Here is a 27,238-nt window from a genome sequence, read left to right on the forward strand (position 1 = left end):
TTATCTGTTCATTTATGAAGCGAAAGAAAAAAATGCTGCAAAAGAGAAAAAGCATCGAAAAAGGTTAAATAAAGTCTTCGAGATAAGTAATTCATTTACTGAAACTAATCAGTAGATAAGTGATTACCAAATTGGCAAAGAATAAATTAATTAGTGGCAATTAGGATGATGATAGTCATTCAGTAAAAATACGAAATATTTAAAAGAAAAAATTGAACTTAAGTCAACTTGAAATTATGAATCCAAAAATAGTATACAAGATTTCAGTCGTCTTTCTTCGATGTCAATAAAGAGCAAAGTGTATACATTTATATATATATATATATATATATATATATATATATGCATACTATATGTATTATATATAAGGCTCTTTCAGTCTTTGACAGACTATGGATACCGACCGTAGGGGTGCCTGTGTGTGAAATGTTTTTGTGCCAGGAGGTGCACAATCTCCAACGACACCTCTCCTGAGTGGACATTACCAAAATACCAGTGGCAAGTAGAGTGTATGTTCAGGATGACTGGAAAGACATGCTCAGATAAGTGGAGAGAACGTACAATGCCTAGAATTCACATATGGTCACCCATATTGTACTAACCAGGCTCAACGTTGCTTAACTTCGGTAATCTGACGAGAACCGATGAATATGATTAAGCCGTATAATATATATGATACATATAGCATGCATATATATATATATATATATATATATATATATATATATATATATATATATATATATATATATATATATATATATATACTAACAAAAGTACCCGTCGTTGACTGGGTTCAAAAACAGCCTACAGAAAATGAACTCTGATTTATGAAAGTATGATAGCTTATGAAAAGGAAGGGTTGTAAAGAGATAGCTTCGAATTTGGGGGTATCAAAACCAAAGCAAAATATGATGAAAGTAAACATAAAATAGATAAACTCCATAATTTATTATACCATACCTGTTCACACTGAAACACTTATAACAATATTCTGTGGATCTATATTAAAAAAAAACTTGTTAAACTTTGTGACATATTTCCATTCTATAGAGGTCAGGCGCGAACGGACACCCCATAATTGTATTATACCATGTTTCTTCAAACTGAAACATAATTATCAAAGTATACTTACGCAGATAGATATGAAAAGTCTTTATTAAAGTTTGTGCCTATTTCCATTCTATGGAGGCCAGGCGCGAACGCAGACCCGACAATTTTATTATACCATCCCTATTTAAGTTAAAACATACTTATCAAAGTATTCTTATTTACATCTATATCAAAAACACTTGTAAATGTTTTCTTTTTTTTAATTTTAAAATTTTTTATTTCCATACTTTGTGGACCAGGCGCGAACGCAGACCCCACAATTTTAATGAACCACCGTTCTGCAGGATCAAACATACCCATTCCTGCGTCTCGATAGATCTTCTATCATTATATGTAATCAGTTTTCTAAAATAATCAACCATATAGGAGCCTATTCGTGACCAGACACACACACATTCAGCTTTATATTATATATATATATATATATATATATATATATATACATACATACATACATACATACATACTATACGTTAATTGTTAAAAGGGAAAATTATTCCCAACTCGCATTTAGGTAAAATGTACTTTCGTATAAATATTGAATTCATTCAAAATGTATTGCAAAAACAAAAACAAATAACATCTAATAAATCGTGATATATCCAAACAGTTGGGCGAGATGGTCCAATGATAAGAGTTTAGGCTTCTTGCCATGATATATGTATATTATATATACTATATATATGATATATATAAATATGAAATGTCCAGGAATGAAAATATAATATTTAAGCATATTTTACGACCGGGTAACGCCGGGCGGCCTGCTAGTATAACTATATGTAAAAGTGACTTCGTTCACGTATGTGCAAAAACTCCTTTCTGAATATTTGATCTACAAAGTTGAAACTTGATATATAGTTGGATTTGGATCTGTAGTACGCTTTCGATTTGGTTTTTAGCCAACAGAAATAGCTGCTAAGTGGTCAAAATTGAAAACAAAACAGTTGACTTTGGTGAATTGAATGCAAAATTGCTCCTGCTGTTACCTTTGCGCACGTGCAACATTAAACATTCCTAGTTCAAATTCTGGCAGTAGCTCAGATAGTAACGATACTGGATAGATAAATCATGACTAAAGCTGGAGAGCTGAACGTTCTGATTTCGATTCCAGTGGATGGTACCCAAGTCATATTCTTTTTAACTTTTGAAATCATTACTATATATTATGGCTCTATAATAAGAAATCTGCATGAATTAAAATATAATATTTATGTGTATTTGACGACCGGGAAACGCCGGGTGGCCTGCTAGTATTAGATAAAAATAAAGATCATATTATTTGGATTAATCGAACTATGTTCTCATCTTGATGGTTATTCGCACAGACACTCGGAAAATAAAGTTTGATTGTGATTTCACTCTGCTACTCATGAATTCAAATAACTTTTAATGCGTCTATTGTAATCACAGAAGACTACAGATTCTTAACGTATATTTCTTTTTAAATAAGTTCTTTTAATTGCGAAGTTTAACTTTTTTGGATGAATATTAGTTATTCGTATTATTTGGATTCATCGGACTACTGTTCTCATCTTGAGTGTGATTTTCACAATGTTTCGGTCGATGTAACCTTTGACCTTCTTCAGGCGTATATTGTCGAACTCTGGAATGTTTCTGTCGAACTCAGGAGTTCAGCAAGATACACCTGAAGAAGGTCAGAGGTTTCATCGACCAAAACGTTGTGAAAATCACACTCAAGATGAGAACAGTAGCGCGATGAATCCAAATAATACGAATTACTTTATTTTAAAAATAAAATTTAGTTAGTCAAATGTTTCAAGTTAAACTTAAATAGCCTTGCATTCGACAAATGGATATTTGAATACAACTAGCTAGTAATTTGTATAAATTTTTACTTTGTGTGCACCAACTAAAAAATCTGCTTGATTTCATTAATTACATATTTTTCCAACTTGGCATTTTCTTTAGTAGGAAAAGATTCCATATAGAAACATACAATTCAACTCCATGAATATATGATGAAGAAATTTTTTTTTTTTTTTTCATACGTTCACCTTTCTTTTGTAATTTACAGAGATGAATGGAATGAATTTATTTTTTTAAACAAATAGCTTACAGGGTTGCATTAAAATCATTTTCCTCTTATAGCATGATCAGAAAGTGAACCTTGTGCTTTATCTCGTAACTCTTGCTTTCCATATTTCATCTTTTAGTTCTCACATTCCATGAGCGATGTTTCTGACAAAGGGGAGAGAATTGGCTTTCCAGATTAAAATCTACCCATGTCACACTTATCATTGGCTGATTTTCGATCTTCAAAAAGATTTTTTTTCTTACATCAAGTGGCTTCATGTCTTGTCTTAAGTGATTTCAATGAAGCTGGTATTTCTTCTATTTTCTTTTTTCACATCTGGGCTGATGCATCTACCATTAGTCTTTCTCTTCCCTGTTACCTCTTTCCTACAAAAGAGACGCCGTGAGCCTGTCTCTGCTTTATCACTATTTTCATGGCATGTGCTCGACTGAACTCCAATCTATGGTCCCCCCCCTTGTTAAACTTTCACAAAAAGCACTTGACTACCTATAATCGCTAGATATGATTTCCTTCACTCTCTGTCAGTTCCTAAATTTAAACACAGATTCCATGAACAAAGCTTCTTTCCCAGAACTGGCTGTCTGTAAAATACTTTTCCTCTGGCCTGCTTCCCGGTTCAATACAACATGTAATCCAAATCTTCAATCCAATGTAAACAAGTTCTTGTTAAGCCATCCCCAAAAATAATCAAATTCTACCCAATTTACACCATTAATGATTACTACTCTACCAGATAACATTCATTAACCCTTATCCTCGAATGATATTCAGGCCCTGATAAATGGGGACTCCCAAGTAAAAAAAAATAAAAAACAATTTTTTTCTTTCCTAAAAAATTCTTCTGGTCAGCCATATATTTCCACGCGATTAACGTCAAGTGTATATCGATAGCCATAAATGAACGCAGACATTTATATGCTGCAAAACGAAACTTTACTCTATTTATAAAACACTTCTTGAATATTTTATTTTTTCCTTCTTAGAGGTGGGTGAGGTGGAGTAAAAGATAATTATCAGAAAAGAAGAGTGTTAACTCAAACTTCATTGGGTTACCAATAGCTTTGCACCAGGCAAAGCCAATATTAGTATCTGATGCCTGCTTTGTGCTTTCACATCTTTATTATGTTTCGGTTGTCTATCTGTAATAGACTACAAGATGACATATTGATTTATAAGATAGTAAGGATTTCTCAATTTACAACATTGTTAAGCAATATTTCTTATAGCTGTTACCATCAATTTTATGTTCCTTGCACAAAAAATATTAATCTGCAAGTTTGATTTAATAACCCAGTGATTTGTAAACCAACTAAAGAAAATGTTTGTACAATATATACATGCATACAGACTGAGAAAAGAATTCTAATTTCGAAAGTACGGTTAAATCTTTATGACCAATGACATACATTCTCTTTATATATATGATGGGAATTAAATTATGCAAATTAAGTTTTACAATATTTTGCTTGAAAGATATAATTATACACACGGCCTGTTTCGGTTTTGTGGTAGAATTTTAAACCTAACCTTTTTAGGACTATAGATCTGAATATACTTACACCAAGTCCTTGGATGCGCTCATATCAACATTATGAATTGACAGATTTTACCAATTTTCAACCAACTGCATTGATAATATAAGCCGTTTTGAATCATTGCTTAGTTTTGTATTTAATTTTATTTATTAGAAAATAAGCAACGGTTCCAAACTGTTTATATATGGCTAAAAATAACAATAAATCATATATATATATATATATATATATATATATATGTGTGTGTGTGTGTGGATAATTATATTTTATAAACAATATATATACCGCTCCCGATGTGGGCGTACCAAATTGGTTAAAGGGAAAATTATTCCCAACTCGCATTTGGGTAAAAATGCACTTTCGTAAATAATTAAATTCATTCAAAAATGTATCGCAAAAACAAAAACAAATAACATCTAAATAAATCGCAATGTATCCAAACAGTCAGTGAGATGGACCAGCGGATAAAGAGGTCAGGCTCATTACCGTGGGGTCCCGATTTCGAATCTCACTAGATTCAACCACTCTGATGAGTAGTAGACGACAAACACATGTCAGTGGATAATTATATCTTAAAAACAATATATATATATATATATATATATATATTAGTCTACAGGAGCTTGAGTGTGTTTTATTAAAAAATATAATAAAAATACAAAATTAAGTTTTTAAGTTCTTATGCATACACCGAGTTCAACATCTGCAAAGTTTACATCTGCATAAGCCGATTTACTGCTAGAAAATTACCAATTATGAAAAGGAATTCAACCATATAACTGCAAAATAGCACAAGAAACCTTTTTGTTAAACAGAAAACGGGTAGCATTAGCTATTTAACATGAAGCTGTTTCAGAGATTTAAAAACAAGACACCTGGTAAATCTATGGTTCGAGAGTGGAAACTAGCACTTGTCTAATAACAAAATATATGGCATAATCGCGTTGACACACTAGTTCTCGCTAGATCACTGAAGTTAAGCAACGTTGAGCCTGGTTAGTACCAGATGGGTGACTATTTGGGAATTCTAGGCGCTGTATGTACTTTCTGCTTATCTTGGCATTGTTTCCAGTTGTCCTGAACTTCATTTGCCACTGATATTTAACAATATCAACCCAGGAGAAGTGTGGTTGGAGATTGCACACTTTATGCCACAAAAATTTCATGCACAGGCATCTCTTTGTGGGTATCCATAGTCTGTCAAAGACTGAAGGAGCCCCCTTTTTTAATAACAAAATGTAGATAAAACCAAGTTACGATTTCACCAATATATAACTTAAAAAATAATAATATATCATATATAAGTAATAAATAATAAATATACAAATACTATTAAACCTAAAGCCTAAGAACTATAGTGATAGGTTAGCATATATATATATATATATATATATATATATATATATATGGATGGATACATAATTTTATTAAACATTTGAATAATTATTATCACTTATTTTTTTTATTCTATTTTATTTTAACTTATATGACTAAAAAAACTGCCAGAACGAAGTAAATTCAAGAAATACTTGTTGAATTGAATGTTTAAATCAAAAGACAATAACTATGATGAGCCAAAAAATATATAGAGAGAAAAATGTTGAAACTAATTTTCTCAACGTACACTCCTAAGTTCCAAATTATGGGTGTACTCCTTTTGCTTACACAGAGACAATTGACAAATTAATAGCGACTGTCTTGAGATTTTTTAAATATATTTCGAGTGTGCTCTGTGCAAGATAGAGAAAGCATTGTCAGACTTAGCACTGCAAGAAATACTTACTAATGGCTTATAAACGGCCAGATGTTAGCTATTTTTTGCCTGCGTATCGAAGAGGGATGTGTTGGGAAATTCTAACCTCTAAGTGTTAAATTCTATGCCCCATGTAATCAGCCTTGCACTAACCATTAAAACAATAAACTAGCATATTACCTTGCATAGAGGGAATACCATCCTTCAAAAAAAAGGGGGGGGGGACACTTTTTGTTCCAAATATTACTCGAACCTTAGTTATAAAGAAACAACATTAAACAGTTGTAGAGAGTTTGTGTGAAAACGCCGTGCTTTTAACATCAATCCATGGGAGTTTCACATATACAGGATATTTTTTCCACAAAGCTTTTCCCTTTAAAAGCACGAATTTTATCCATTTTTCAATTGTGTGTAAATTATAACCACTGACCAAAAGGCTGTCAGTAATGCGTTAAGTTCAACATCGATTTAGCACTAAAGCAAAACAACAAAGCTGGATGTTTTCATGAGATTTAATTTTCATATTTTAAGGGAAAATGAATCCTATCTAATATATTGACCTGTAAAAGTAGGTTTCGTGTGTATGCTGGTGACAAAACTCATACCTGATCTTTCGACAAGAACATCTAACCTTATCCTCTATAGTAAACATTAGTGCAGGATGAAGCAGATTTAAATGTCGTAACAACTCCTCAGCTTCTATACAGGATGAACATATGGCATACCATTCAACGCTTGGAGTTTAGAATTTCCCAACAAATCCTCCCTTCTGTATAGAGCCACAAAAATGGCAAGCATATGCAATAAATACTCACCATTAGCCGACTTGTGATTTTGTAAACTCACAAGTCGGCTAATGGTGAGTATTTAGTGCAGTGGCAAGTCTGCACTGGAGGGGACACAGATAAAACTTTCTCTACTTTGAACAGAAGACACTCGAAAAGATATTTAAAAATTCTGGAAAAAGTTGCTATTAATTTGCGTCAACCATCTCTGTGTAAGCAAAAGAAGTACACCTATAATTTGGAACTTCTATCATGTTTCCTTTTTTACTTTTCTGCCCCATTTTTTTTTTATTTTACACACCCTTGATAGTTATTTATGGTCTTTTGATCACGTTTTTATTCACTTTGCTCCATGTTGCTGACGATTGCTATTGATATATAATATATTCTGGGTTACGCCGGCATGTTGGAAATTGTGAGTTGCTGGCAGGTTGATTGGTGCAAAAACAGTTCAAGGGTTAAGGTTGACGTATATCAAACGTGGTATCCAGAGTCAGCGATGACAATGGGGGTGATTGAGTTCGTGTGAAAGAAAAACGATGCATGAAAAAGAAAGAGTAAAGATATCTTTTTGTTCGCAAAAAAGAGTCGTCTTTCTGATTTTGGGCGAGACAGACGTGAAGGTTTGTTTTCCAACTTAGGACGAGACGGGACTGAAAATGGCTCGGAAAAGAAAGAAACGTAAGTTTGAGTGATCGACAATGCGATGCTTTCCCAACCCTCCGTTCACTCGTTAGACAAATAAAGCCATGCCAGAACATTGATGTTATGTTTTTTCGTCAGATGTTTCTTTCAGCACCAAACAAGCAATAACGAAAGAAATGCATCCTCAGAGAAGATAAAAGGAACAGAAAAAAGGTGACTTTTAACGCAATACATATATACACACACTAGAAATGACACGTCCACACAAATAGACACACATACATATTCAGACGATCATGGTGGCCCACATATATAGACACATATACAAATACGAATAATAAATAAGATATAATCATCAAAGAGAGAAAATATCCTCCTCCCTCGATACGTTACACTATGAAAAGTTACGACTGGAAGATGTCTCGATAAAATCAAAAAATATTTTTTATCTATCTCTCTGATCCCCTCCTTCGTTTCCCCCTTTTTATGCGTTTGCTTTGAGCATTATTCAAATGTTTAATATATACTCACTTAAAAGGCTAGTTAGATAATAACTGGAGAACATAGTCAAACATTTTAGTCAAAAAATGTTTCTTTTTAAGAGCGCTAGTCTTTCACAGAATTTAAAATATTCAGATATAAAATTCCTGAATTGAAATCTTGAAATGCTTATTTCCCCTTCCCCTTCACCCAAAATGAAGAAGAAACAAAACGAAGCTAATGTTGAATGGCCCGAAGCGGATATTTTTTACAAGATCAATTAAGACATCATTGCTTTGACAGAAATATGAGAATTTGACTAATGAAAATGTCTCTCATCGATTGAGGAATATCAAGTTTCAAATCTATTAACTAAACAGCATTTAATATCTCTTACTCTAAAATCTTTATTAAATAGCAAGATTGGCTTGTTTTGTTCTTTTTCCTCTTTCCATAAAACCTTTGCGTTTTTTTTAATTCCCAAAAAAGAAAAAAATGTTTTATAAAATAAAGTAAGAAAAATAAATTTAAAAATTAACACATACAAATAACACAGAGAATTCAATTTTACCCTACAAAGATATTATATAATTTGTCAAGCTTAAAGATCTCTAATATATTCATTTATAAATATCTTGCTGGAATCTTACTCATTTGAAGATTAATTTACTGAAATGTTTGTTGCATTTAGTGATATACGAAATCGCAATCAATTAGTCTTTCTAAATTATAAGCACCATTTTGATACTAAGATTGGCACAAGTAAAAGTGAATTGAATTTTATGCCATTGATATCTGTGATGCAAAATCTCTTAAGAAATCAGAAAATGTTATTTCATGATTAGGGTTTAAGAAAAATGTAACAAATGTTTATCTATCAGAATATTCTGTTTAAGTTCGTAAGCGGCTGACGAATTTTAGGGCATATATATATATATATATATATATATATATATATATATATATATATTAGTCTTGGAAACCTTTCAAACTATATAAAAACCTTTAAAACTATTTAAAAAAATGTCCTTCGTTGGAAAATTATTTTGTTATTAAATCAATTAATTTCCTGCATCGCTGCAGAAATGCATAAGCTGAATGTGTGTGTGGTCACGAATATGCTCCTATATGGTTGACTATTTTAAAAACCTGATTACATATAATGATAGAAGATGTATCGAGACACAGGAATGGGTATGTTTGATCTAGCAGAACGATGTTTCATTAAAATTGTGGGGTCTGCGTTCGCGCCTGGTCCACAAAGTATGGAAATAAAAAATTAAAAAAAAAACGTTTACAAGTGTTTGTTTGTACAAATCAGAGTCCATTTTCTGTAGGCTGTTTATAAACTCAGTCAACGACGTGTACTTCTGCTAGTATATATATATATATATATATATATATATATATATATATATATATAATGTGAGAGATTGTATAATTATTTCCACAGTCAAACTACGTCGCAGCTCACGAGAGCCATAACAACCAACAAACCGGAAGCTAAGACTAGAGGTTTGCTCTCATCAGTTAGATATATCTGGCCTCGGGATAAGAAACCTGAACCTCTTGCATGAGAGGCTTGGACTTCCGGTTTGTGAACTACGATGTTGTTTAACTTTGGAAATATATATATATATATATATATATATATATATATATATGCAGCAAGTCATTTTCAAAATATGTGTGATTGAATACGACGAAGTTGTCCCTTTTTCTTATCTTTCTGTTGATTCTCTCGATTGGTGGAGCTTTCTCTTGGTCTCTTGTGGCAAATTGTGTAGCATGTAGCCGAGTGATTCCATGTCGGCCATTTTCTCTCAAGTGCTTTTAATTTGTGATTGTCAGCTGTAGTTATTGATGAAGAGACTTTTTTTTCAGTTGTTTTTATATAATTTATTGCATATCTTATGGCAAGTGAGCTACAGAGAAACATTTTCAGCACTATATACAGCGTGACCCATAAAAAACGGGTCCCAGCTCTAATAAGGTCCCGTTTCTTACTGTTTTGTCCGAATGAAATGAAACTTTGGTCATAAGTAGTTTATTATATTCAAAACATGACATCAAAAAACTAGGGTCTTTGGCCTTTTTTTCTTTTTTTCTCCGTTCTACACCATATGTTCTAGATGGTCTCTTGTTTTTTTTGGGGGGGGGGGGTCGGGGTCACCCTGTATAATTTAATATCTCCGTATATGTTTGTGTGTTTCCTACATTAAATCTAAAGGAGTAATTTTATGTAAAATGTATCAGAGAAAACAATTGAAGTGTTCTCGAATCTCTAAGTAAAAACCTCTTGAAACTTAAAATATATTCTATTTTTATTAAATTTGAATCTTATGCATAATATTTTCTGGGAAGACAATAAAAGTGATCCCGAATCTCTACTTGTCCTCCTAACCTGATGATCGAACTTTTTTAAGAACTTCAAATATATTCTATTTCTATGAAATTAATATCATACGTATAACATTCTCCAGTCGCGGGAAAAACACTGTAAATGATCCCGAATCTCTATGTCTAATTTACTCTTAGCAATTGAACCCTGTTCAAACTTCAAATGCAGATATCCAACTAAAATTAAAACCATTTATATAAGACACAAATTCAGATAACTTTTGAACACTTCAGCTTCTTTCGACTATATTTGAAGGCAAACGAGAGGAAGGGGTCATTTATTTTAATAAAGAAAATAATATGGTTTGTTGAACAACGTGTTAAAGTACATAATGGTGATACTCGTTGAATTCCGGGCAACATCGAGTCTCCCCGCTAGTACAATTTTTAATTTCTAATATATTTTTTATAAATAAGTCTCTTCCTAAAATCTTAGCTTTTAGTGGAGACATAATAGAAGACGAACATAGCTCAGGGCAAGAAAAACGTTCAAGAGACTTGAATACTGGCCATCAATGTCGGACACACGGGTGAGTTCGTGAACAATCTGAGTGAGGTCATAAGCAATGGAGAAATCATAACAGAACCTTTCCTTATGATCTGTCTTGTTTGAGTGGGTTAAGCATTCTGCATTATGAACACTGAAGTCTCCACAGGTGTGAATATTAACCGAAAGATGAGCAGACAGGATGTGGTCAATTTTCTCAAATATGCTTTTAGAGATAGTAACTCCGCTGTTGTGGGGGCGATAGAGAGCAAATATAAACATAGTCGTATCTGCAAGTGCAACGCAGAAACACATATAGGGTAATTTAGGATCTTCTCTGGAGATGTCCTTACCACATGGAAAGCCATCTTTAATATAGGCAGATATTCCATGCCCATGGCGATCTTGGGGGTCAGATTTGGAAGTTAGAATATCCTTTAACTACAAACACATCTAGGGAAATAGTCGGTCCAATGCTAGTTTCGCTTAGGAATAATAAGTCTGATTTAGTCTGCTGTAATTGGGTTTCAACCTCTGGAAGGTTGGAACGTAGACACCTGATGTTGAAGAAGGAGACATAGTAGTAGGGGTTTACATTGGAAGTTGAGGATCTGGGTTTAATCGTGTATTTTTCTGGAAATTTTTCATGATGGCTTTTTTTGGAATTTATGGAATAGGTCGACAGACTTGCTTAGAGCAGGGCAGAGAGGGAAAGTAAGAGAGAAAAAGAAACAAAGAAATATTTTTTTTTGTAGCTCATGATAAGGTAAAGCCATAACAATTACCCACTAATATGGCATTGAGGAGCCCCACCAGAAGCTACTGCATCGTCCAGACTATTCACCAAAAGAATATACAGCAGCCCTAGTACTTTGTACCTACTGATAGGACAGCCTCCTTAGTGATTAATCCAAGGTTCGGGTTCCTGATTATCAGTTGGATAACGTCAGCCCAGATAAAACGTTTACCTCCAGCACCCTTACTAGTGACATGGCCACCAGAGTAGACATGGTAACTCTGGCGACTGTTCATGTAAAATACTGCCAACCTAGAATACAGCTTTTTTTTCTTCTCCTTTGTCAGAACGATCGTTTATTAAAATGAAGACTGAGGGATAAAGTAAGAGAAGCGAGAGTAACGCATCCACAATGCATTGTCTACTCTCCATTAAAAGAACAATGATAATATTAAGTATTATACTTAATATAAGTCCAATTAATTATCTTTTCTGTTTCTTTTACTTCGATTTTGATTTAGACAAAATCTTCCACTCTTAGTAATAATAAATATTTATTGATTTTAAACTACCAGTGAAACCACCAACCTGCAAGTGCGTTTTTTACATTGGAACCAATATATGCACATTTAACACGTGTTTTTTAGAGTAATCGGAAAGAGATAACAACTTTATAGTTAAATATTTGGAGATTTATAAAGAATCGGAATCGAGAATTGTATCAGAATCAGGGATTAGTATGGAATCAGTAATTGTATTAGAATCAAGTAAAATATTGAAATCGTCCCACCATTATTATATGCATATATATTAACACATATTTGATCAGTTTTTATATATATATATATATATATATATATATAGCAGGCCACCCGGCATTGCACGATCGTAAAATACGCTTAAATATAATATTTTGATTAATGCAGATTTTGTATTTATTATATTGGACCCAATATATAGTAACGATTTAAAAATAAAAAAAGGACTCATGTGCCACCACCGAGAATCGAAATCAAAACGTTTAACTTACGATTTACTTTTTCCTTTGCCGTTAATGCCTGAGCCATAAAGACATGTTTGCTTCAAAGCTAAAAATTAGAACATGAACCAATAGCTATTAGGTTACACATGCATATATGTGATGCCATTATTTGACCTTCATCTAGCAAATTATATTTTTTAATTTTCACACTTTTGCACCAATTTCCCTGGCTAAAACCCAAACATAAAGTTTTGCATGGGTTCGAATACCCTATATATGAATTTCCATGTCTGTAGACCAAAAACTAACAGGAGATTGTTAGGCAAATTTTTTTAAACAAATGTATATATGCATACATAAATATATATAGAAAGAGATTTGTGTTTACTATAACTTTTTTATACAAATATTACGAAAGTATAAATCAAGTAGAATATCTGCATAAATATAATTACATGTAATAGTAAACTAAAAATGACCATCCCATAAGAAAACCGCAAAAATTAATAAGGAATTAAAATGAATGTTTAAAAAAATAGGCAAATTTGCTGGATCTTTTGCAGATGAATATTAAACAAAGTTGTATTTTCTTTTAAATAAATAGAAAAAAGGGGGTTTAATATGAATATCAATGCACAAAAAAAAATCATAAGCGTATATATATATATATATATATATATATATATATATATATATATATATATATAAACACATATATACAATTATGTGTATCTACATAAAGGCTGCATCAAGTTCAGAATACTTTCAGCTTGTAAGTTACAGACATGACACATATATGGAATGACAAGATTGATCAATGTATCCAGTTAAATATACATGTTCGCTAGAACAGAGATAAATCCATTGCTGTTTATTTTTGAATACAGAATGAAACCTACTCTGTAATTGCACTCCCAGATATTTCTCATCGCGTTCTATGTAAGTTTGCAACTAATTTGATATACATAATCATTTTTGTAAACTCCCCTTCGTCGGAAACTTCTAAAACATATGTGTCTTTGGAGAAATATGCCCTTCAGTAGAAATGTGAGCTATTATCAATTTGGTAACAAATGCTCTTGATTGATCTGAGATCAATAGCTCATGCCAATCTGTGATATACTCCAGACATATCTCATTTGATTTGGGATTTTTTTTGTATTAGTACTTTCGACAAGAATGCCGACTCATTCATAGTAGATAAAATAAGCTGTCACATGAATCAGTTCTATTTATCAAGTGATAAAAATCCTGCAATAAATCTAATCAATGTAAATGAGAGTATATTAACTACAGAGTGGATATTCTTGGTCAGAGTAATAAAGCCTTAAGTGAAATGATCATTTTTCAACAATATTTTTTTACTTACTATTTATTATGGCCCTGAGGTCACTCTCGGATAAGGGTTAAATGTTAGGTAGCTGGTGAGACAACATGATCAGTAATGGTAGAAGTTGGGTAGAGTTAGATTCTTATTTACAATGCCTCCCCACGGGACAGAGTCAGACACCAGGGTCATTTTTAACGTGGAGTAAAGGAACAAAAATTGTCTCAGTTGTAAAGAACCTCTCCTCCATGGACAGAACAAGAAATTGAAGTGTAGCACCTGGAGGACAGATACTACACTTTGATCTTGGCCCGAAGGCCAGCTCATTATTCCTATTTACAATGTCTCCCCACGGGAGAGAGTTAGACACCAGGATCGTTTAGCTCATTATTAATTTCTTCACATTAGATTTGAAGATAATCATGTCTTGTAGAGCAATTTTAATTCCACTAACTATGCGTTTGAAATACAGATGTGAACTAACAAAAACTATTTTGCTTTGTTTTATTTTATAGATATGATAAAAATATTAGAATATGCTTCTAAATCAGAAGATTAACAATGCAGCCCTAAACAATAAAACTGTGTTAGTATAAATTTACTTTCATAAACTAAGGAAACAGAAACTCATTTTACTTGGTAGATATTCGAGTAGGTGAGATGGTCTTGGTTTCAGCATTCACCTTGAGTCGGTTGAGCTGGCTCTTTCCAATAAGCTTACCATGTTCTACACACTGGCTGACAGACACATCAATCCAATGCCCCTTCTGTCAGGAGTGCAAGCCATTCGCGGTTTCAGCAACTGCCCCCGCAAAAGTTAGGACACAAAATCAGTTCAGCATTCTGCTTCACCGCCCTGAGCCAGGTTTTGAGTTAGCCACTGCAACGTTTCTTTCAGCCTGGTAACACATGAGCCTCCAGGAAGGAAATATTACAGACCAATGATCAAAAGGTCAACAATGACTAAAAATCAGGAGAGTGAGAGCAGAAGTAGATATACAGAAAAAGAAAAGGGAACGTAATAGGAAAACGAGAGACTTAACATCTTGGGCATATTTACACTCGTTACATATTCAGGTAGACAAGTTAACTGTTGCATATAGTGATAGTCATGTGAGATACATGGGGTAGACAAAACAAAACACAAAAGTTGACGATGGCAGGGAGGTCAGATCGTGAAAACAGAAGTTTATGATATAAGGAGACAGAAGTGACCTCTCATATGTAAAACTGAGTAAACTGTGGTGAAAGAATCTTCTTTAGAATACGTCAAAACCCAAAATATCTAACATAGACTAATAAGCTGCCACATACACTCGTATAAACTCTGCAGATAAAGACCACCACTATAAGACGGTCACATATTAATGTAATTAACTATGATGTAATTATTCTGAAAGTGGTTGGGTGACTCCAAACTTACGTTTTCTGATCTTGACCTTTGCTGAATTATTTGTCTGTCTTTTATTAGAAACGATTATCTGTCGACCTGTTGTTTTCAATAGTTTTTGCAACAAATAGATGGACATGAACAGTGACAATGTTCTAGGTTAGGAAAGAAAAAGAGAAAGCATATTTCACATAAATCTCTTGCAAAAAATAAAAAAAATAAAAAGACTACCTCCCTATACCTGGCTAGTAAAGTTCATACAAAAAATGTCTCTAACCTAACAGATTCTGCACTATCTAAGACGATAGCCCAAATGTGAGAACAGGACTGAGCTAATGATGGTTTGAAGAGATATACTAGCATATGTAAGAAGTTTACCTTCCTTGCAGAAGACTTGGTAATGGCTTTTATGTATTTATTGAAATTCATGTTATTTGTGAATGTTTGGGCAAAGATTTTGGACTCTCAGATAGGATTTTATTAGCTATGGTTATCGGTGGTGCAAAAGGTTTTTATAATTGTTAAAGGAAAACAGCTTTATCTTAATAACCATCTTTTGTAACCATCTGTTTTTGTCCCTCAGTCAACAACAGAGAGGGGAATCATTTTCTAAGGATTAAGCCATTACTTTGTGTGTTTGTTTTCCCCACATGTTGGAAATAGAGTGATGTGTCATCAGCAAATATACTCATCTCGAACACAATTGCATCAGGTAGGTCATTTATGAAAATCAAGAATAATAACGGTCCAAGGATAAGCTCCTAAGACATACCCCGCATTAATGACATGTTCAAGATGGAATATGTTCCAATGAGCTTACTGCACTTAACGTAAATTCTCTTGAGGAACCCAATCAGCAGCAAAATCTCACTCTTTCACTGTAGAGGTTTCCAGATACTGGAAAACTTTCTGATCTAATAAATTCTTCTTTTTTTTTTAATCTGCTTGCCTTTGGAACCTGCTCCTTGTTTATTCAACAATAATACAGAAATTTAAATGTAGTTTGAATATGTAGCTGCAAATTCTCACTCTTAATTTTGCCCTTAATAACAACTCCTTACATTTCAATTACAATATGCCTTGTTTAGGGTTAATATAAAAAATGCTTCGAATTTGATTACAAACCAACCCATAATATAATGATTTAAGAGGGAAAACTATAAGTTTTAAATGAAAATGGTGTTTTATACTTTTCAATTTTTTTTTTTTACAAAGTAACTACTACTTATCAAGGCCCGGAAACCACTCGAGGATAAGAGTTAATGAGTGTACAGTAGTTAATGGGACAATATTGTAGTAATCGTTAGAAGCAGAAATTTGGTAAATTGGATTACTTAAGGGGATGACTCATCAAGAATTTGTTTATGTTCGACTTGAAGATGAGCAAATTGTAGTTAGCTCGAAGGCAAGTGAAAGGAAGAAAGTTTCATAAGCGTACAATTCTAAGAAAGAAACTTTGTTCATGGAATCCACGTTTGGGTTAAGGCACAAATAAAGAGTGGAGAAAATTATTGATAGTGGTTTCAGCTAGATGAGTGTTTTCGTGAAAGTTTGGCAAGACAGAACCATAGATTGGAGCTCAGGCGAGCACTTGTCATGAAAATAACAATAGACCAGAGACGGGCTCACAACGTCTCTTCTGTAGAAAAAGGGTTGCAGGGAAGAGAAAAGGGCATCCGAAATCTACAAAGTCTATTTTGAACTCTGTCAAGGCAGGATGAGCATTCTTTCTAGCAGCTCCTGTGCAGATGTGGGAACAGTATTCCATCCTTGGATGTATTTGGTTCTTATATAAGTAATGAATTGCATCAGCAGTAAGATATCTACTAGAGTGGTAGAATGATCTCACAATTTTTCCAGCAACCTTGTCAACGGATTTGGTGTATGTGTTCCATTTTAGATCAAGATTAAACGTCAAACCTAGAAGCTTGTCAAAACATGGAGCCTCCCCAAGACAAGAACTATTCATTTCAATTGATGCCAGACAGGGATCAGAGCGTTGATGATGTAAAGATAGAAGCTAGATTTTAGATGCATTAAAATTAATCAGCCACCTATTTCCCCATTGTATTACGTGTTCCAGATCAGAGGAGAAAGAATCAGAGAGAACTTTGTCATTTACGGCCTTTGATGTGTTGCCATAGATGGTCGTTTCATCAGCGTAGATGTCAACGAATGATTTAAGTATGTGTTTTGGGAGATCATTGATGTAGATCAGGAAGAGAGTTGGGCCCAAGATGGACCCCTGAGGGACTCCAGCATTAATACTGAGAGCTTCTGATTTCTGTCCATCAACCATTACTCTTATGAACCTACCAGAGAGAAATGATTTAATAATTGAGAAGACATTTCCAGCTATACCATAGCTGGAGATCTTGTGGAGTAAACCTTTATGCCATACCCTATCAAAGGCCTTTGATATGTGAAGAGCAATTGTCCTAGAAAGGAAGCCTCCATCGAGAGATTCACTAATCCTATGGGGTATAGCCGTAAGCACATCTGTTGTAGATCAAGCAGAATGGAAACCATATTGCATGTCATGAAGAAGGTTATTTTTTCCTGATGTGGTTGGCTACTTCCCTATTTAACACAGATTCCAACAAATTACTCATGACGCACAGGAGACTCATTGGTCTGTACTCAGAGGAAGATGACTGATTACTTGAATTCTTAAATATGGGGCATACTGATGAGGTTTTCCAGGGTGTTGGGAATGAATTCTCCTTAATATAATGCTTAAACAGCTTTGTAAGTATGGAAGCAAGTCCTGGTTGAAGCTTTGTCAGCACTATAATTGGAATGCCGTCAGGGCCAGTTGCTTTACTGGAATCAAGGTTCTTGATTAGCTTGGCAACATCACACACAGATCTTTGTATGTCGCAAAGCATATTTTTAAACATAGGAGGAAATATGGGGAGTTGATGGTCTTGATTGCATAGAATTAGCTCCAAAGTTCTTGGCAAAGAGTTTGACTTTCTGATGCTGACGAGGTTACCTTAGGTCCATTGATGATGGTTGGGATAGAGCATACGCTTCTGTTCAGGATCCTGTTTGCTATTTGCCAAAAATGGTGGAAACACAGCTGCTGCTTAGCTACTTTGGACTTAATAGACTGAGTATACAACACTTACATTCTTTATTACTCTTTTACAGTGGTTACTAGCAATTCTGAAAGCAGCTTTAGTCTCAGTACATCTATTACTTTGGAAGCAATGAAAAAGCATATTATTTTTAAATAGAGCAGTAAGGTGGACTCCTTTGACGATACTAGAAAATTACTTACACTTGAGAGTATCTTATATTTCTACAAAGCCAGCATGTGCCCAGGCATAGAGTATTGTTGGCATATTCCACTAATCTCTCTAAGAAAGCCCCCCCCAAAGAGTGTCCAATCTTATAGGTCCTGCACTATCAACCCTAACCCTAACCTTTAATACTTTAATTGACCGTGTTCTGATGAACACATACCAGCTGTGCCTCTACGATGGACATACCCCCAATTTACCCGGCAAGCAGCAAAATCCCACTTTTTTTTTTTTTTAGATGGGGGTCACCACTTATCAAGGCCCGGAAGCCACTCGGGGATAGGGGTTATTGCATGTACAGTAACCAATGGGATAGTATCGTAGTAATCGTTAGTATTGGAGATTTGATAAAGTGTCTTACTTAAGGGGCAGTTCACCAGGAATTCGTTTATGTTGGACTTGAAGACATCCAAGTTGTAGTCAGGTAAGGAAACAGGCAAACGGAAGAGAGTTCCACAGTCGTGCACTTCTAAGAAAGAAGCTTTGCTCATGGAATCTACGTTTTGATTTAGGCACAGATAAAGAGTGGGGAAAATTAATGACAGTGGTTTCAGCTAGACAGGTGTTTATCATGAATCGTTTTCCCACTGTTGACGTCTCTACATACCGGAAAATCTTCTACTAGAATAGTTTTTTTTCCCCTCAAACTGCAAGACTTTTGAATTTCCTATTTCTTGCTTCCCTGGCTTTACTAACTTGCAGAAGTCTAAATGTAATGCAAAGCCCTCTCACTGTTCAATTTCTTAGATTGTCTTCTGTAGACATGATCCCAACTAGTAACATTTTACATCCAAGTACAATCTGATTTTGACCACAGTTAACACCCTTATACAGCCTAACAGCACAAAAAGTTTTATCATCGCACAAGCATGAAGGGCTTAACTTAAAAGATCAACAGAATAAGACTGGACCACGTTCGAAATGAGATGTTTCTGTTTAGAACACAATTGAACCATGATATTTCACGTTTGCATTTTAAACTTTAATTTAAGCCATTATGTAAATATAATTTTATGAAATCAACAGTAGGTTCTCTACAGTGCAATGTAGACTACAATGTATTGTGGATTAAGTTACTGTGGGGAGGCATGGGAAACTTTCTCCCAGTACATTGCGGTGGGTTCCCAACTAGAGCAGGTAATCAATTTCACTGAAAAAAAAAAAAAAAAAAAAAAAAATGGGCGATTTCACGAATTTTGATGACAATAAAAATATGTGAAGTGTGGAGTATTCGTTGATCCTAATTCAGTCCCGGGCAACGTCAGGCTTTCCTGCTAGTTGTAATATAAAACGAAGATACGTACTTTATAAATGGCAAATGTGCTCTTTAGTGAAACTTCTGAATGATTATGAATTGTCATTGTCAGGAAGGGAGAAAGAGATGTTTTGTTAATGAAAAGGACATGTTATGCTGTCTGCAAGTTTATGACATCATGCAGGGCATGAACAGCACCAGTGGAGAGATAAACTAAAGATTAATCTCCCAGGGGTTAAAACTAAATGAATCCTTTGCACCACGGATCCATTGTTAGCGCAGACTTCACCCGTACCCTACACTCCTGCTCCTCGTTTCTGCAAATCTGAAAGCAATAAATTCAGAGACGAACAAGACAATCAGAGAAACTGACACAGAATGTAATAGTGAACATTAAAATGCTTAACAGCGTAGATGACACTGAAGAGAATTGCAGAAGTACATAAGTTGAAGAAATAACTTTTAAATTAAAGTATAAAACGGAAAAGCACCGATAATGCAAGCGGAGAGACTTGGTTGCCTTAGATATATTTGAAGCATTCATGTAAGAAAATGGTTTTTAAAATATTACTACTACTAATAATAATAAAGCTGGGATCTTGGGGAAACTTATTACCACTCAAATTCCATTGAAGTTCAATGGTCATTGCTAGTGAGAAGTCAAGGCAGGTGGCTGTTGCAATAGCACAAATTTATTTACAAAGGTTATTGAGGGGTAGAGAGTGCTGAAAATCTAGGGGGACTTGTTGTCACCCAGATTCCAGAAGAGCACCATGGGTTATTGCGAGTGAGTAATCTCTGATGATGACCTCTGTGAGAACTTCTGATGTGTGTAAATAATAATCAATAGGAACAGCCTGAAAGAACATAGATAAAAAAAATGAAAAGAAATCGGAATCAAGAGGAAGAGTGGGACTATACAACAGACCGTAACGTTGCAAATAGCTAAAACCCTAAGAAAAATTCTTGAATGCAGAAACTAATTCACATGAGCTACAAACGCTAACCGGCTGTACAGAAACTGCAACAGAAGTAAAACAAAATGAAAGAAAAGAACACTGTATAAAACCAAAAGAACTGAAACATTTCATAATAACTACCCCTCCCCAGCAAATTAATGGAGTTGGAAATGACTGGTGTCACACCGAATAGCTGTGAAGGGTTAAGGAGGATAGAGCACTGACCAGCCCTTCACTGGATAAGTGATTGGATCTTAGAGAGGCTTGTTGTAACCAAAATTCCATTGTTGGCCAATAATCACTCTCAGTAAAAAGTTAATGGTAAGCAGATGTTGCGATAATGCAAATTCATTTGCAAAGGTTATCAAAAGAGGTGGAGAATACTGAAAATTTGTGGAGACTTGTCACTCAGACTACAGGAAATACCATTGGTTATTGTCAGTGAGTAATCTCTGAGGACCTGTGCGAGAACTCCTAGTGAGTACAAATAATAATAATAATAATAATAATAATAATAATAAAAGCACCATGACCTCAGAGAAAGAGTAAATCTGGACAGTATAGGAAGATGCATAAAGAACAGGAGACTTTCATGGTATGGCCATGCTGAAAGAACGAATAAGAGTTCTTGGGTTAGTAGATATAGAACAGTTAAGGTAGCAGGTTCGGTTTACAAAAGAAAACGGAGCAAAATATAGAAGGAAGTGAAAAAATTGACTTAAGAGAAACAGGGATAAAGAAAGACCTGTGCAGAGACAAATTACTTTGGCCATCAATTTCTTAAAACCGTCCAACACATGTCAGCATGTAAAGTGGATGTTAATCTGAATATGATGGTGATGATAATTTTTAATACATCCTGGTCTTTTATGAAGTTTTGTAAAATCAAATGAGATTGTGTAGTTTCATGTGATTACGAATACGTCAATAATAGAATCAAATATTGATCTCAATTGATTTTGGGGGGAAAAAGCAAATAAAAGAATTGATTTTTAGATATTTACAAAGAATTTCATTTTTTACCAGTTAGAGCCATTTTCGGCACTGTGTAGAGCAGGCGAACCAGAGTTTTCCAAGATAATTCATGTAAACTAGACACGGCCAAAACGGAAGTAGGGAGTAAGTATTTTTTGGACTGAATCTCTTTAAAATCTACAAATAAATCAAGTAATTATCCAATCAATATTTTCATAAATTTTTAAGTGAAGAATGAACTCTATAACGTTATACATTTCTTTTTTTTTCATAATCGACATTTATATATTTTTCTTTTGCCTACAGCCCCCTCTCCTTTATTTGTGGTTACAAATATGTTTCAAATAATCAGCCAAAACTGAACAAAATATATTGTATTGTGGGGAGAGGAAGGATTGTAGATAAAAATTTTTAAAAAAACGAAAACACTTGTGCACGTATCAGATTTTTATGTTAAAAGTCCGAATTTTGAACGTGATTCATTTTTCATCTTTTGTGTTTTCAAGTGTGAAATTCGTTGAATTTGTTAATTATTATTTCTCAGATTAGAAAAAAATTATATAATTTCATTATCTTTACGAAAAGCTTTACTTTTAAATCTTTGAAAAATAAATTCATTTTATTTTAGTGAGCCCAATACTGCTAATATACCATTAAATATGAAATGCTTAGAAAAATCGATACCAAAAAAGGAAAAAAAAATCGATAAATAATTGCGCATTTCGCTAAAAATACGATAATTTCTTTCGGCAATTTGTCGTTACAGGATATTACCTCAGCTATGTTAGACAATAAATCCTACAAACAGTTGTTCGTATCACAAACAGTTGTTATCTCCTGCTTTTCCAAAATTACGTCAAATTCTAATGAAAGTCTTGTTCACAAATTATGCGATAAAAAATTGGAGGAAAAAACAATTTTATATGGTTCATGGAAAACAGTTTTATATGGTATACGGAACAAGTATATGGTTCACAGGTTGCAAAAGGGAAAATCATTGTAATCATGAAATTAAAGATACATTCAATACGTTGTGATTGCCCTACAGACGATGTATATTATTATAGCTGATGTTTGACAGTATAGCATATGTAGAAAACTAGTAAATGTTAATAAAATGGCAGGGGAATCTATGTGGGACCCCAAAGCAGGTTCTCTTATTCCCTACTCGAGTAGAAGGTGGTGCGCAGAGTATGTATCAACCCTGATCATACATTTTCTGAACACGATAATTTAGTACTGGCGATCAGAATAAAGAGAACATTTTTTTTGTTTTTGTATTTCGTTTTATTTATTTTTGTTTATTTGTTTTTCTTAGTGTTTGGAGAATAATTGATGGTTTATCAAAGATGAATTATTTTGCCAAGTTTTATCCATTCTGAATCTCATCTTTACCAAATTGGTTCTGATATCCTGAAATTTGGAATGGCGACTGATTTGCTGCTTTTAATCTATTCATAAGAAATAGATTACAAATCTGAACGGCATTGCTTGCTCGAGAATGGTAGAACATTTTTCAGAGGAATATTGGAATATGTATGAACTTGTCATGAAAACCTTTCCAAAAATTCGGTATAACTTGGGGAAATTGTGATATAAAATCAATCTAATGCTACAATTTTAAATTTCATTGTTTTTACTTAATCTTTAACTTTCTTACTGTCGCTATTACAGTAAGAGAAATTCTATCTATCTATCTATCCATCCTCGATTCTAGCTATCCTCGAATCTATATCTATTTATCTATCTATCCTTATAGTCTGCTTGACAATAGGGGGGGGGGCGCCTCTGTAGAAACTCTCACCAGCTCTCTCCACTCCCGTCTGTCCTGTGCTATTGTGATGATGCTGCTGAACCACAGGACCGTCCGTTCCCTGATATTATCCTCTTCTGTTCTGCATGCTTTCTTCCTCCTCTAACCGTACCCTACATTATTGCTCTAGCAAGTCCTGTTGATCTCGGAACATACCACTGTAATTTGCGTTGTTTTGCAGTGGATTAAGTGAGATTATTATGCTTATATCTCCTTGTTTACATACAGGTCAACGTCTAACTTGAGAACTATATTCAATGTAGAAGAGTAATGCTCTCCACATTCAAAATACATAAAATATACTCGAAGGAACTGACGAGTATTCATTTCAATAGTATTCAATAAATTAAAAGAGCTTATTATTATTACTTGTAGACATTAGTGTTTCATGTTTATGCATTCTTCAATGTAGGAGAAGATAATTACTGCTAGTCAAAGGATTCAAATCCAATTGCAGGGTCACCTTTGGCTCTGAAGCCTAATATTCAATTGCTAAGATAATTTCAAATCTATATAATGTCTAAGCAGGCTATTTACAGTAAGCATAGTGTTCGACAACAGAGTATACTTATTATGTAAAGATGTGGTTCTCAGATAGGGTGCAAACCAAGAGAAATCACCTTATAGAAAAAGTAGAATTCTTCGGACTATACTTTAAGTTTTACACTTTGTTACTAATGTATTCACGTACAGGGATTCGATATGTTATTGGAACGTTAACTCAGTGTTAGCGAAGTTAAGAAAATATCGTTTGATTTGGATTCTTCAGAATACTGTTCTCATCTTGAGTGTTATTTGCACAACGTTTTCATCAATGTAATCAGTTGAAAAATTTAATTGCTGGAAATTGAAGGTTCAATCCTGAGTGCAGACAACCCATTCCAAAATTTAAAAAAACATATACAATTGCAAATTACTTAGAACCTCTACCCAGTCATGGCTGACGGAACGAGAGCATGCCATTCTCGTGGATTAAATAAATGGTTCCGTTCGAAATTCTGTGCAAATTCCCGAGTTTAACAAAGGTTCCGTAGTTCGACAAGATACACCTGAAGAAGGGTGAGATTACATCGACCGAAACGTTGAGCAAGTAAGACTCAAGATGAAAACAGTAGTTCGACGAATCCAAATATGAATAATCAAATCTCATCTAAAAAATTCAGAACCGTAACGTTATATCTAGTTAACAAGTGTTCTTTATATCTTCAAAATTATTTTACATTTTACTTAAGAGTGAACTTTAGTAAAATTTATTCATGAATGATGAAAATGCTGTTTAATAGTTATATAATCAATATCATTAGATAATTCATAGAATATCCATAATCCGGCTCTCAATAGCGGAATTATCTCAATGAAAATTTTACTTTGAAAATCAGGTAAATCTCAGAGTGTAGCAGGATTGAATGTTGATATGTCAAAAATAATGTTAAAAACTAAATATTCCAGTTAAGATTAGAAGAAATGTGGAAAATTCCATCAGAAGTTAGACGACATTGGCTACGTTTGCTGAATTTGTTTATTTCATAATATTGCGTTGTAATTTGGCTTTCAAGCGCATCTGATGCGTATTTTTATTTTATTCAAATTAAATCAACGCTTCTATAATAGAACTCACACCCTGACGTAAATTTCGCTTAGCCAACGCACCGTTCTGGCACTTCAAAATACAACTGCTGAGAGAAAACGTGTGGATCTTTACTAACTGGCTTTTCTTTCTCCAACATGGCAAGAAAGTAGAAGAAAAAAAGAAAAAAAGATTTACAAAATAATGAGGATAGAGTTTGACTCTGAAATATATTTTAATTATAAATTTCAAACAAGAAAAATATTTATTTTTATAATATTGCATTTTAATTTGCCTTTCAAGCGCACTTGATGTATATTTTATTTTATACAAAATAAAACATTTATCAAATTAAAATAATTTTTCTTAGGTTTTATAAAATAATCAGAATTTCGGAATAAATTACAATAGGCATTTATGTATTTTTTAAATGAAGGCAAGTGGTCATTATATGAAAATGAATGACTTTTTGTTTTAAACAAACATTTTAATATACAGTTTCCCTAAAAAAAAAAAAGAAAATTCTTAAATGAATGAACGTTGTCGTATGAAAATGTATATATTTAAAAATATTGTGACAAAATTAAAATTTCATCTATATATCTATAAAAGTGAGAATGTGTATGTGTTAGGACACTTCCAAACTTATATACTCAACGGAGTTTTGATCGAAGGGTTAAAATTTGGTATATAGTATGTTCAGACATATGGAAAACTTTTTAATCCGTTTTAATACAGAAAAAAGGGCCGCTAAGGGGTCAAATGGAAAACTTGGTACGTGGGAGGCCATCAGATTTTTATCCATTTACAACTGTTTAACAACTGTGGATGCGTGATCGTGAAATATGACAGCTTCTTTATCTTAAGTAGGAGTTGGTTTTGAAACACTCTTTGAAACTCATGTCAAGCTGGTGTTATGGTTATCGTACTTTGTCTCACTGTCTTTTGGTTTTGATCTCAGCTCGAGTAAATTTTTTATTTACAAGAAGTGAACTGTTTGACAGTCATGTCAAACTGGTGTTATGTTATCGTACTGGCCCCACTAAAACAACACTCACACACACGTGTTTCAGTTTCTGTACGTTTTTCTTTTCAATTTTTAAAAGAAATTTAATGCTATGTTTAATACTTACGGTATTTCTGTTTATAATAAATAAAAATTATGCATTGATTAAAATATAATATTTATGCGTATTTTACAACCGAGCAACGTCGGGTATATCTTATAGTATACCTATAGAAGTGAGAATGTGTGTGTGTATATTAGGACACTTCTCAACCTATACACTCAATGGAAGTTTTGATCTACAGACTTGAAATTTGGTATATAGTGTATTCAGACGTGGAGAAAACTTTATAATCGGTTTTCATTCGGGGAAAAATGGGCTGCTCAGGGGTCAAATGGAAACACTGATACGTGAGGGGTCATCGATTTTAACCTGTTTTTCAACTGTTTCACGAATGTGCATGCGTGAATCATTCACATGACGGATTATTTATGTTAAGTAGTTTTTTAAACGCTTTTTGAAGAACGTATCAAGCTGGCCTAATGGTTATCGTATTTGCCTCACTGTCTTTAGGTTTTGATTTTGATCTCAGCTTGAGTATTTTTCTTTCACTTACAAGAATTGAACTGTTTAGAAAAAAACATAATTCTTGCATGCACATGTCT

The 27,238-nt window shown here is 33.7% G+C and overlaps 1 protein-coding gene and 1 pseudogene across 6 annotated transcripts in view; one reads left to right on the plus strand and one right to left on the minus strand.

Annotated features, from left to right (window-relative positions):
- The window catches only part of LOC145279666 (uncharacterized), a 971,079-nt gene that overhangs the window by 459,194 nt on the left and 484,647 nt on the right, over window positions 1–27,238 (minus strand). The gene's annotated exons all lie outside the window — the stretch shown is intronic.
- LOC145280428 (5S ribosomal RNA) lies at window positions 5,634–5,750 on the plus strand (annotated as a pseudogene).

This window comes from Euprymna scolopes, chromosome 7 (assembly GCF_053919585.1).
Source record: "Euprymna scolopes isolate OS-2025 chromosome 7, ASM5391958v1, whole genome shotgun sequence".
NCBI lineage: Eukaryota > Metazoa > Mollusca > Cephalopoda > Sepiida > Sepiolidae > Euprymna > Euprymna scolopes.